This window comes from Rhincodon typus, chromosome 23 (genome assembly GCF_021869965.1).
Source record: "Rhincodon typus isolate 14 chromosome 23, sRhiTyp1.1, whole genome shotgun sequence".
NCBI classification, from domain to species: Eukaryota; Metazoa; Chordata; class Chondrichthyes; order Orectolobiformes; family Rhincodontidae; genus Rhincodon; species Rhincodon typus.
The window spans coordinates 821,008-835,363 of record NC_063354.1 but is presented as its reverse complement, the minus strand read 5'-3'; the positions used below and the strand labels follow the sequence as shown (position 1 = coordinate 835,363).

Sequence of the window (14,356 nt, the reverse complement as noted above, 5' to 3'; positions counted from 1 at the left end):
CACCTGCCCTCCAAACCTTTGGCATTCATCTTGTTTCCCAATTTGATCTTCTATCAGGCATAAGCAGATTTTTTTCTCCTTTGTCATTCAAGGGGCTCTGGATTGGTTTGTCCTACCTTTCCTATTGAGAGAATGTACCTTGACTGTCTCCTCTTTGAAAGTAATCCATTGTTCAATTACTGTTTATCCCCACCTCCTCTTCTTCCAGTCATTCCTCCAGCACTCTGTTCCTTCCCACTGAATTCTACTCTCCACCAATTGAATTTTTTACCCTCTCAATCTGGATTGTTGCATGTCACTGTCCACCTGTTTCTCATGACACAATGATTACTAATCTCCTGAACATTGTTCACTGATAGTTGATCTACTTGTCCCACCTCTATTCCAAGAGCCAGGTCCAACAGCATATTCTTAACCAAAAAAAAGTTGCTGAAGAAACTGAGCAAATCTGGCAGTATCTGTGGTGAAAAAGCATAATGTTTCGGGTTGTTAGTTCATTCTTTGTTGGACTGGACACATGCTGCTACAGGAACACTTGCCACTCATTGCGCCCCCCCCAACACTACAAGATTCTCAGTTTTGTTTGAGTAATTGAAGTCTCCAATAATAACCATTCTATAATGTTCACATCTCTAATTTCCCTGTACATTTGTTTCTCTACATCCTTTCCTCTAGTTGGAAGTCTTAGACTACAACTAGCAATGTAACTGAACCTTTCAGGTTCCTTAGCTCTGGCCAAATTGATTCTATCCATGGATCCTTAGACATCCCTTCTGCAGCACTACAGTGTTATCCTTAAACAATACTGCTACCCGTCCTTTCCTGAACACCTTCTACCCAGGAATATCTAACACCCAGTCTTACTCCTCCTTCAGCCAGATCTCATTATCACCCAGTCACTTGTGTATCATGGAAATCATACAGCATGGAAATAGATGCTTTGGTCCAACCAGTCGATGCAAATCATAATCCCAAACTAAACTAGTCCTACCTGCCTGCACTTGACCCATATTCCTCCCAACATTTCTTATCCAAATGTATTTTAAACATTGTAACTGTACCTGCATCCACCACTTCCTCTGCAAATTCAGTCCACACAAACCACTGTGTAAAAATACTGCCATGTCTTTTTTAAAATTTCTCCTCTGACCTTAAAAATATGTCCCCAGTCTTGAAATCTCCATTCTAGGGAAAAGACATCTGTCACACACCTTATCTACACTCATTATTTGATAAACCTCTAAGGTTACCTGGTATCATCTTTTAAAAATATTCGATAATTTCACACTTGCCCCATTATGCTTCATTTACTACCTCTGTATCCTTTGCCCTCCCCAAAGTGTTTTTTTTTAAAACTTAACTTCCTATTACCAGAAACTTGAATATACTACCGTGGCTCCCTCAGTGTTGCAAATTGCAAAGGTCTAAATGTAAATCCTTGTGGTACTCCTCTAAGTACAACACAAACCCTGAAAATAGGCCACTTCTTTGCTTTGTTAATTAACCAAGCTGCCCTAACTTGTATGCACCTAGAACCAAGAGACAGTGTCTTATGCTGAGGCTCTTCTTTTAAGACTGGGATGAGGAATTTCATCTATCTGGGATGGGGATTCTTTGGAATTCTCTATTCCAGAGAGGTCAAGGGTCAATTGTTGAGCACATTCAAGAGAGAGATAGATAGATTTCTAGGTATTTAAAGATATCAAGGAATACAAAGTATAGTGCAGGAAAAATGGCAGAGGCAAAAGATCTAGTTGAGATGTGGAACACAAACTCAAAAGGCCAAATGATCGATTCTTATTTCATAATGTGGGGTGTTAAACTGAATACAAGGCACAGAACAATGCAGTACAGGATGTGTTCCTTTGGTCCACCATGATGTTATTCTAATCACATCTGCCTGAACACAGCCCACATCCCTCTATTCTCTGCCTGCCTATGCATCTAAGTGCCTCTTAAACTTTGCTAATGTTTCTGCTCCCACCACCACCACCCCTGACAGCAAGTGCTTGTAATGCACTTACTACACTCTTAAGAACGATCCTTGCATATCTCACCTTTAAACTCACTCATCTTAAACCCATCCTCCCAGTTTTTGACATTTCCACCCTACTCCAATTTTGATAAACATGAAGTAGCATATAAGCAACTTTATGCCCAATTTGCATCAATCCCTTGGATGAATTTTAAGCATGGATAGCTGTCAGCTTTTCAGAAATTTGATAATGAGTGGGGAAGGAAAACAAATGGATAATCTGTTGTCAAAGTACCGAAAACAGAAGGGACTGGGTAAATTCAACACCAATGGGATCAACTTTACAGCTGAAGAAACAAGCCTAAAGTGATACAAATGCTGCTGCAGATTTATTGCTGTAGTAACCATTTTAACTGTGATACTGTGTGTAACAGAATAAACCCAATAATGAGACTGTCAAAAATCAACTGCAAGCTTTTATTAAATTCTCCGAAATCTTTTGTTCCAAAGAGAAACGCAATTAATCCGATCCTTCCTCTTCCAACAAAATGTTTCAAATCTTGGCAACAATCTTGCAAATCTTGTATACCCACTCTAACGAGATCACAACTTTCCTGTAATGTAATGAGAAGCAACACTAACTGTGGTCTAACTAGTTTTAATGCAGAACCAGTATAACTTCCCTAATTCTTAAATGACTCAATTCAATTGTTATACTTCAGGCCACCATCCAGTGTGCCTGCTCGAGCACATTAGCCATCTGTCCTTCTACTTTTGGGGTCTGTATCCAATCCATTTATTGTATGCTCCTTGCTTTACTTATGCTTACGACATCTTTTCATACAGAATTCCATTTACTTGTGGAAAATTGACTTTCAACATCTTCCTATGATTTACAGATTATATCCTCACAATAATTAGGCAAGAGGTTAATAGCCATGGATGCAAGTTTCTTAAATTATGCCCCTAGATTCGAGTTTAAAATCATTGATATCACAAAAAGCAAGTGATCTAGGACTAAGCATTACTAATTATCCTTCTCACAGAAAATAAAGTAGTAATGAAAAGGAAACACTTTTAAATCACACACAAATGTTTGTGATAGGTTAAAAAATACAGCTTAGCTTCACAACAGAATCTGACATTATGAGGCACTGGTCATGAACAGCCTCCAGCCAGGCAAGAAACAAGGGCTGTGCAGGTACAAATGTCAGAAAGCACAAGTCAGATAAAGAATTAAATGGGATGGGCTACAGAATCAGGCCAGTAGGTCCGCACAATTAAATCCCGTGTGTCTCTCAGAGGCTGTTTTCCTTCATTGTCATGCTCTGGTATATCTTTCGCAACTTTACTTTCCAATATTTACTCAAGCTCTCCTCATTGCTTTCATGATTTCCTTTTAAAAATCTGATCCCTGCACTCAACCTTGTGTTTCTTCTTGTATTGTTTTTAACCTTATCCTTTCCATACAATGAGCTTCAGTTAGGAGAATCAATCCTTTTTCCTCGAAGGAATGCATCGAATTTGACAAATCTCCCCGAATGCCTCTTTGCTGATTTATATTTTCTAATCAACCCCTTCAAAAGGAGGTTATTACACATACCTCTGGAACTGGTGGGACGTGAACTCTCACCTTCTGGCTCAGAGAAAGGGACACTACCACTGTCACAGAGCCAGCCTCCAACTGCTTTAAATCACAGCTTACTTAGTAAAATTGGATTTGCTCAAATGATCATGATCACCAAATTGTTCTAACACTGATAATCTTAGGTTATGAATGCCTCAGTTCAGAACTGTTCCCACTTGCTAGCTTGATTCTCCTCCTGAAGTCTCCATCCCTCTACCAAGCATCTTTCACCCAGCATCTTTCCTGGTGTAATTTAATTTTAAAAAGCCAAACCCAATGCCAGCTAAATCAATATTTGCTTACTTTACTTCTCATACTCTTTAGTCTTGGGGAGGACATTTGGGGCCCCGTGCCTTCATGGTAGTTGTTAGGATTTTTAAAAATCCTACACAACTATTTTAGACGTCAAGGTTCAGAGATGCAATTAGATGTATTTCAATAAAACAATTTTAAAATTTGGCACACTTTAAATTTGTAATTAAATCAAATTTCAATTGAGTCAGACAACATTGACGTAGGAACAAAAGCAGAAGTTGCTGAAAAAGCTCAGCAGGTCTGGCAGCATCTGTGAAGAAAAATCAAGAGTTAATGTTTTGGGTCCAGTGACCCTTCCTCAGAGTTCTGGCAGACCTGCTAAGTTTTTCCAGCAACTTCTGTTTTTGTTCCTGATTGACAGCATTTGCAGTTCTTTCGATTTCTATTCAATATTCACACAGGTTTGTTTTGATTATCTTGAATTCAGGTCAGATTGAGGTGGCTGGACTCACTGCCCACTGACTCAATTTTCCCAATCAGTCCAACTGAATTATTGTAAGAGCTAGATCATTACAATGTTCAGTTTCTTTCTTCTCTCAAAATCCTCTTTTTTGGACAACCAGGATCTAACTGAAAAGGTGCGTGGGTCAAGAATAACAAAAACCTCAAGTTGATTTTAAAAAGTCAAAAGAAGATACCAGAAAAAGTGATAGCCTAGATAGGCTATTCAACACAAATGAAATGAAGGTGAGTTTACTCAGCAAAGGCCTCAAAACACTTGATCAACATGTGAGAGAATGCTAAAAGCTCCTGAAATGAGTTCTTGCAAAAATTGAGATTTTTTTAATGCAATGCATTGAGTGCTAATATTGCATGTTAAATGTAATATTTTTACATGCAATTTCTATGATACCAAGAGATTTCAGATTATATAAAGAGACTGGAGAAGTTGGATTTTTTCTTAAAAAATTGCAGATGCTGGAGATCTGAAATAAAAACTGTGCTGGAGATACTGAGGTTTTTCTCTAAAGATGCTGGTAGACAGTCTTTTAGAAGTGTCCCAAAAATGTCATATTGAACTCAAAATATTAACTTCCTCACTCCATAGATACTCCTCGACCAGCTAAGTTCCTCCAGCTCTTTGTTTTTATACTAGAGACGCTGGGTTGTCCTGCTTGACAACAAAAATACAGGAGAATTGAGGTGTTCAAAAGTCAGTGAAAATAAGGCAAAATTATTTCTAGACAAATACAAATTTATGGTGATTGGTGAAAAGAACCAGAAATGACATAAGGAATAAAAAATGCAAATGTATCTCAAATGAAATGCCCAAGATGGGGAAGCAAATGCAATAGCAACTTTTTAAAAGGGAACTTAATAAATTCTTGCAAAGGGGAAAAAAAACCTAAGCTATGAACAAAAAACACGTGCAATGGATGAACACTGAAGTACCCTTTCATATCTCTGGCACAGGCATGATGGGTTGAATAACCTCCGAGCTGTATCTATGATATGTACAATTCTCGTCAATATTTTACCAATGTGCTTACCACATTAATAACACTTGAACAATGAACATGATATAACATTCTCAATTCAGTTACAGGGCAGCAACATTTTCCACAGCTTCCAACCTAAACTGTGGCTATTAAACATTTATTCCATGCTCAGCCCAAAACAGCCCCCACCTTCTAACACTTCTAGAAGATTAGACTGCTCTTGACTGCACATGTGCGATGTCACACAAATTGATGCCACTTATAGGTTAAGATCTTCCACAGAAATGTGCCTAAACAGTGGAGACAGAAAGTGAGACCAACTGTAAAATAAATTGTACAAAATAAAAATGGTCAATACAATAAAGACACTGATGGATGCAAAGATTGTTAAAAAGAATAAATGTAGCATACAGTATTCAAAGCAATTAGTTGTGACTGTGAATGGGTAGTATCAGCCTCAGAAAATACACTCAGAATCAGTCTCGTGACCCCCAGATCTGAAGTGTGAATTCAAGTTTGAGAAACAACTCAACCTCAAGTAAAGAAACATTGGGACCAAGAAACACCAAACAAAATCAACTTTATTTAAAATATGCAACACTTCAACACCTCAAAGTTTGAATAATTAACCAGAGAAAAGCAAATGATTTTCTTGTAAATCTAGTTTTTGCAACAATCTTATGTCTAGCTGATTGACTATGTCTCCTATATACCTGTTATACAGTCAAAAAAGGTGTAAACCTAAAATCTAGAAATGTTTGAGGAATTGATTCAAATATAGAGATCAAGATCAGATGAGCTCCTTAACAGGGGTTTCCAAACTGCAGCTTGTGGGTCACCAGATGCTTCACAGCCCAGATATCTGGCCCTTCTCTAAGTAAACTATGTATACTGGCACTTAGTTCAGATGTTGAATTTTGTGCATCTGGAAGTTTGAAAAGGAAAACCAAGTGACATGCCAGAGTGAAAAATTCCAAATCAGAACACTCCTGATCTATTTAGTCAGCTACTGAAGCAAATGCCCAATAATGGGAATATTGTTTTAAATTTTATACTACAGCCCGAGACTCCATGGTGTACAGCTAACTTGCCCTTAAAGGCAGAACATCGAATATGCTGCCTCAATATTAAATTCTTAGGTCAAATACTTCATTGGTTCCTACAAATCAAAAAGAAACCTTATGTATAGCCAAATAAATAACAGCTACACCACTTGGTATCACTGTTCTCAAAAGAGCTATCTCAGATGTTCAATTTATTTCAAGTTATTGAAGTCTCTATAAAGAAAAATGTACTTGGCTATAAAGCAATTACAACCAACAGACCATTGCAGTGCTACTTTCCACCTTGAATCGAGGCTAGTCTCAATATTCCAATATGCTGGAGTGGCAGACATAGGTATGCACGTGACTCGCAATGAGCATCAGATTTTGATCAAGTCTGAATGAGCACATGCTCAGCAAAGGTCTATCATGTCCCCACAGTAAAGAAGATTGCACTGCTCCAAAACTACAGGTTTTTAAATTCTCATTTGGGCTATGCTATGAACAGAACTAGCTCTACTTCCCTACATAATGACTTTGCCCATACTTAATCCAGAGCTAGGGCAGAAGAGGAAATGGTACCTAATTTCAGTCCCAAGTGGGAAAAGTGCAAACTGAGGCTGAAGTTAAATGATAAGTTTGCTGATGGTCACTAATGAAAGGTTCAGCCATTCTGTAACAGTTTGCAGCAAACCAAGGTGAAGTGATTTATAAACTTCACACGTCAATTAAAGCAGCCAGAATAAGTCAATGACTTGAAATTAGTATCAAAATTCAGTTAAGAATAACGACATACATAACACTGATTTGTTTTGATCACATTTTAGTGTTCTGGAGATGTTTGGTAAATCAACTGAGGGGATCCGCAGAACAGAGAAAACAACTAGACAAGATCATGATTGAAGTGCCCACATTCTGTTTAATACTGGATGCAATTAATTTGATCCATTTTCTGAAAACTATTCTAGTATGTACCCACATTAAATAGAGCCTGGATATTGGCAAACGTTGATTTGTTCTTAGAAGAGATTCACTGATTGAAAGACGTTGTTCAAATCCCTTCTTAAACGGACGCTAACACATCAGTTCTCCATTTGGAATGGCTTTTCTTCTGCATGTTGTCAATTCAATTGTGTTTTACCTCACCCCACCCACCACTTTTCACAAGTATTCAGATATCAATAAAAGAGGCACATCGATAAGACAAAGGTCTTCCGAGCAATATTACAGGAAAGAAAATAAAAACTTGCATGTGTTACACCCAAATAACAAAATGGTCACATAATAGATTTGTTATTGTGACATGGAGGTATTGTAGTGATATGTCCATTTCAACTCTGGGTATACCAAGACCTTAAATCCAAAAAATTCCTAAAATTTATCAAAATTGATTGACAGATCAGTACATTACTTGATAAGGTTAAAGTCAATTACTTAAAATGCAGATTGCGTCAACTGGATGCAATTGGTACAGTTCTATTTAGCCGACAGTAAAACCTATATTAAATGTCACACTTAAAGAGGCTGTAGAAATATTGCCCAAATGTTCATCAACTTGGATCATCTCTGCCATTTTGTGGGAACACGCCATACTTTGATAACAGGCAGCAGGAGGGGAAAGTAAAGGGAATGTTTGTCACTAAAGAAAAGGATACTGCCTCCAATTTCAGACACTTTATATCTTGATGACTTAGTAGACTGCTAAAATAAAAATACATTTTAATGTAGCTTATCATATTCCACAACAATTTGCCCTTGGAAGTTAATGCAACTTTTGTGTAACAAAAAGGGGTGACAAAAGTTTCAAAACAAAACAGCCAACAAGTTTGAGCCACTAATTTAATGTTTATTGCCGATTTACCATTCTTAAAACAATTCTTGGGTAATCACCAGAACTGCTGCTCGGTTTAGTCACGGCCAACGACTGCACATGATAAATGAGGCTTAGATTTTCTACAACTCGAGTCGTACCATTTTCAGGAACATGCTGACACGGCAGTGCTCCAATCCATTTCACTTTGATTTTGCAACATGGGTGCCCTACTTGAGGATTTCTTGTCACGATCTCCACTGATTGAATAAAGGCCTGCACAACAACAACTGTACACATTTCCAACAACTGAAAAGACTGTAGAGAGATGCAGCAGAAGGTTATGTTGCTGAGATAGCAAAGTAGATTGGTCTGTACTGCGCTGCAGGTGGGCTGGGGGTGGGTTCTACAAAAAGTAGGCAATTATATTTTGTCTCAATCTTTATTTGCCCCCTTCTTCCTGGAAGGTACTAACTCTTGCAGGGTACAGTTTCTTGGGCACTGGTACTCATTCTTCCTGGAGGTTAGGCAATGGCCATTAATTGATTATTAGGTGTGGACGGCTTTGCAATTAAGACAGACCCCACCTAGGCCTGAAGACCACACAAAGACTTTCTGGAAAAACCTGCTCAATAAATTCAGCAGATGAACAAACAACTTTGGGACCTCTTTATTGTGGTTCAAAGCCCTGCCCAGTGCATTTGCCCAACAAGTCTTCAAATTTTAGCTAATGTTTGATCTGATCCTTTATTATATCAGGTATATATTTAGAAATCAACAAAAATTCAGAAATGCCCATAAAAATGAACGTGCAGCACAAAGCTCTAATCTTTTACGAATCTTACTGATTCACTTATAGCAAGTGTTGTTTTGAAGCCGTGTATGATCACTCAATAAAAGGTTTTACTGTCGATCACTTTTCTTAAAAAAGTGATTATAGACATTAGTTCCAAATGTGCTTTTTGAAGGAAAACTTCCACCACTAATATTCACACTGTTTAGAGACAACAGATACTTACAGATTAAACTAACCTGTACTGCCAGAGCTCTTGGCATTTCCTTTCCTACACGTTAAAAAGCAAGTGACGGAACGCTGCTGTTATAGTTAACTGAAACAAAAATTATGTTGAAGAAAATCTCAGTTTCGGGTTCAGGGAACTTCCATATTAATATAAGCTGAACATTTGAGAACCCATTCATCTGAATGGGCATCACTGATTACTAAAAATAAGTTTGCAAATTAGAGGGTTACATTTTCCATTCAGTGCTGACTTAGCACTGAACATTAACATTAGCATTAACAGGGTGACACCAAATTCTTGGTACCATTTTACCACTGGCTTTAACCATGGTTAGAAGTGCCAAATGGAAAACAAAAAATGAAATATACTTAATCATAAGGAACTACGATATTCAATTGAAATTAAATATACTCAATGGTCCAAAACTTAAAGCAGAAAACACTAGCATAAGGGTACTAAATAAATTAATGGATACTGCAAATCCCAGTTCGTGGCATACTTCAGAAATTAGACAAGCAATCTTTTAAGGAAAAGAAACATTTTATTCCAATCTTGATGTTTTATACTTTGAAGTCATGCAATAAAAGGAATTTCTCCCTTTTATATACTTCCTCTAATGCTAGACAGCCTGCTCCATTAAAAGTGAAATCTTGCAGTTAAATGATGATAGAAAGCATTACATCTATTCATTTGTCCTGTGTTGCTTAGAAACATCATGCTGCAAGATAAAATATTCACACACAACTTAAGGCTGCAAAACAAATACAGCAGAATTCTCTATTGCATCTCAGTGCCAGCTAATAATTCTAACCTGCTTGTAGCCACTCAAGCTACAAGTTTCAACCTCCTTCACCAGTTTAGTAATACTGTGTAGCCTTATCTCTGCTTCACAGCTCCTTTAATATCATGGAATCAGTTGACTTTTTGGAAAGGATTAGAAGTGCAGTTCTGAAATCTAAATATAGATCAAGTTAGTCAGAAGCTTGAAGTTTGTCATTGTAATCAAAGTTTCAAATCTTTAGGGTCACTATTTCAATCTACAAAGGCAGTGGGCAGGTTAGTACTGCTGCCTCACAGCGCCAGGGACCTAGGTGCAACTCCAGCCTCGGGTGACAGTGTGTGGAGTTTGCACATTCTCCCTGTATCTGCGTGGGTTTCCTCCGGATTCTCCGGTTTCCTCCCACAGTCTAAAGATGTGCAGGTTAGGTGGATTAGCCATGCTAAATTGCCCATAATGTCCAGGGACGTGCAGACTAGCTGGATTAGTCGTGGGAAATATAGGTTAGAAAGGGTGGGTCTGAATGTGATGTTCTTCAGAGGGTCAGTATGGACTCAATGGGCTGAATGGCCTGCTTCCGCACAGTAGGGATTCTATGACTGGGTCCTTTAGAAATCATTAGTCTCAATGTCCCATAGATAAAATTTTGCATGTTCACTGGAAATTGACACAATGCTCAAAGAATCAAAATTCAGTTGTCTTTAAAGGTCAGATGAAACTTCTCTCCGGATGGTGTTTGCCATATTGGGCCACTTTCAAGACCAGATGACTTCCAGTATTTAGCACAAGCTATTCTTCACAGAGAAATAGACAGCAAGTATTAGCATGACATCACATTCCTTTCATAAGTAGTAGAGGCCATGTATTAAAAAAAATCCCTTTCAGATCCAGTTCTGATCAACTCACTATCAATAAAGGCCTTGAATCTTCAGTCTATGTTTCTCAGTTCTGTTAGAGCAGATATTAACTTCTAAAAGCAATATACTTTACCCCAGCCAGCTGATTGATTTGCTCAGGTCGTATTACCCCAAACCTTTAACTGTAATGCTGTTCCTCTTTGAGGGAGTGTTTGGTACATAACAGAAGGCATCAGACAATAAGAGATTGTTTATTCACTGATAGGGTCCCAGCAGTTGGGTTAAAAGTCAGACCCATGAGTCCACTGAGTCTTTAATCAGCTTAAAATCAAGATTGATGGAAAAGGAAAAAAAGGGAGAATGAGAAAATATTAGCAGGTACCCATAGGGAAATGCAAAATCCTTTCACATAAGTAGTAAAAAATGTTAGTTCAAGGAATGGCTGGGTTGATTACGACAAAAATCCAAAGCACCACCCACCCCACCCCACTTTCTGGGCAAGGGAATCCAAGGAAAATGACACGGAGGGGAAAAAAAAAGTGCCCATTTTAAAAGGGAGACTTCTTATCCTTAATCTTAAACTGTCTCCTCCAAAATAGGAAATGTGCACCCCAAGTCCCTTCAGGATCTTAAGCTTAAATAAGATCACATCTCATTCTCCCAAATTCCAGTGATTAAAAAGGTCTAATCTGTTCACCGTTTCTTAATAAGATGAAGCCTTCACCTCAGGCATGAGCCAAGCAGCCTTCTCTGAACTGCTTCTAATTCAGTTATACCTTTCTGAGCAAACAAAGTGCAAGAGGACGCATGCAGAGACTACTTTCATGAGAGATGTAGATAGTGAGAGTACCTCAAAATTTGTTTCACAGTTTTTGTTAAGTTTGTTCAAGTTAAATTTAGACAAAGGCTCAGGTCTGATGCAGAACTTTAAGTTAATTAAATAGCGTTGTTAAACAAGCCAAACAGTGCTAGCTAATTTGGGTGTGGCAGGAAGAGACAGAACTTACATAAATATAACACTGCAATTGTAAATGAGGCCAGAGTTTGCCAAAAACAAAGGTGACGTGCGTGTTGATGGTTCTATATCTGAATGGACGCAGCATTCTTAAAATAGATGAATAAACACAGATTAAAAATGTACGACTGATAGCCATTATGGAGACATGGTTACACGGTGACCAAGGATTAGACCTTGACGCTTAAGTATCTGATATTTTTCAGAATAGGGACCTAGGAAAAGTTTGTACTCCCACTGTCAAATTTTGACCCATAAGTCTGCAAATGGATTCAGGTTTTATGTTTCTCTTTTATGTCCTCTGTCCTCATTTCTAACTATTAGTTTTATAAGCAAATATAGCTACCATATAGTCAGTTTCTTCATTCAAATCTGTGATACAGATTGCAAATAATTCGAGTCCCATCACTGATCCTTGAGATACTCAATTACAGGATGCGAATCCAAAAAAGAGCCATTTATCCATATTTTTTCCAATTAGCTAAACAATCCATTATCCATTCTAGAATATTATCTGCTATACTGGGAGCTCTTAATTTATGCAACATCTTATCAAACATCTTCTGGATATCCAAGTATGTAACATGGACAGGTTTGCTTAATCCACCTCATGTGTTACCTTCTCTAAGAACTAATGAATTACTTAAAACATTTCCTTTTCAAAAAGGATGTTAACTCTGCCTGATCATCAAAATTTTCTAAGTATTGCTTTAACCTCCTTAATAAGGCATTTTAGCAAGCTCCCCATGAAAGATGCTGGGCTAACTAGCTCACAGTTCACTTTCATTTTCTCACTCTTCTTGAATAAAGGTGTCACATTCACTATTTTCTAATATGCTGGGATTTTGCAGAATCTAAGGTATTTTTTCAAGGTAATAACCAGTATATCTACTATCTTTATTACAGCCAATTCCTTTAAGACCCCAGAATACAGATCAAATCCTGTTGACTTGTCAGTCCTTTAGATCTAATAGCTTTCCAAGTACCTGTTCCCTGTTGATGGCGATTGTTTTAAGTTCCTCTCTGCCTTTCACTCCTTGATTTTTCAAGTGTCTTTGGGAAGTTTTCCCAAGCATTCTACAACAAAGACACAAAATACCTGTTCAACCTTCCGCCATTTTCTTGTTAGCCATTAATAGCTCCCAGACTTCGTCAAGACCACACTCACTTTATTTACACTTTTCTTGTTTAAATTCTATGGAACTGTTGTGTAAATATATAGTATATATTTTCCAGGGATCAGAGTTAGAACAACTCTTTTTTGTTACATACATATAAAAACAATGATCTGTATTTGGCAAGAGAACAATTTTGAAATTTACACAAAGAATTTAAGAGTAGCCACAGACTTTTGGAGGGCAGACATGTGTGAAATATGTACAGATGCCAAAATATAATTTTGAAACATAAAAGTGATATACTTTGGCAAAAAAAAAATAGAAGCACTATGATCTAAACAACACTATTTTGCTGAGTGTCTTACAAATCTTTAGAAGGTGGCAGGGCAAGCTGTAAGACATTTTAAAAATCTAAGTAGACAACTGGCCTTACAACTAAGGGGGCTAAATACAAGAACAAATGATTTTCATTTTACAAGTCACTAACTTGACCTCTATTCGAGTATTAGATATAATTCTGGGAATCATCTGAAAGAGTACAGATGTTTACTAAGAACATAGGACTTTAGATATGTGGAAGATTACAGAAACTGGGATTGTTCAGACCAAATGAGGTTAAGAACAGGTCCTCGAAACAGAGGCATTTTGATGGAACAAACAGCAATAAAAATTTTCCTTTGGCAAGTCAGGTAGCAACCAGGGGTCACACGTTTAAAATAATTAGCCAAAGAATCAGAGGAGAAATAAGAAGTTATTTGAGGGTATAACACTTCTGAACATATTACAGGATAATAGAATCTGGATTCCATAAAAAGAAAACTGAACATGTACTTCAAGAACAAATATGCAGGCTTTACAGAGAAAAAAAATCTAGGTGAATGATGAAACTGGACTGCTCTCTCAAACAGCCAACATGGGAATCACAGGTCAAATGGATTCCTTCTGTACTGCAAGGATGCGCAGTCTCAATTTACTTGTCTAAAGTTGACTGGTGCATTTGGAAAAATGGAAAGAAGAGTCTTCTGGATGCTGATCAGGAGAAGCAGCATGTCAAATGCCTCAGCAAAGACATCAGAGTCAAAGTCAGCTTGATTAAGTGTACACAGAAAGGAAGGTGTCATTGGCCAGTCACACCATTTTGGTCAGGCAACACTAATTATTTCAAATGCAAAATTCTGTCTTTATTCTGTTATTCCTTCAATGTCCAATATCTCTTGGTTTTAAACAACTCAACTAACTCTAGATTACAAGGTGCAGGGCTGGATGAACACAGCAGGCCAAGCAGCATCATAGGAGCAGAGAGGCTGACGTTTCGGGCCTAGACCCTTCATCAGAAAAGGGGGAGGGGAAGGGGGTT

General features: G+C 37.7%; 2 protein-coding genes across 6 annotated transcripts in view; both read right to left on the bottom strand.

Annotated features, from left to right (window-relative positions):
* The window catches only part of rhbdl3 (rhomboid, veinlet-like 3 (Drosophila)), a 368,344-nt gene that overhangs the window by 261,546 nt on the left and 92,442 nt on the right, over positions 1–14,356 (bottom strand). The window lies entirely within an intron of this gene.
* znf207b (zinc finger protein 207, b) overlaps positions 1–14,356 on the bottom strand; it is a 42,836-nt gene that overhangs the window by 3,316 nt on the left and 25,164 nt on the right. For 2 of the 5 annotated variants that reach the window (XR_007264526.1, XR_007264528.1), the window contains exons 14-16: positions 12,868–12,958; positions 9,229–9,318; positions 5,546–5,646 (exon numbers count right to left, since the gene is read on the bottom strand). The gene's annotated coding sequence lies outside the window, so the exon portion shown is untranslated. Of the gene's footprint in view, positions 1–5,545; positions 5,677–9,228; positions 9,319–12,867; positions 12,959–14,356 lie in introns of all 5 variants that reach the window. The other 3 variants (XR_007264529.1, XR_007264527.1, XR_007264530.1) reach the window with 3 other exon arrangements.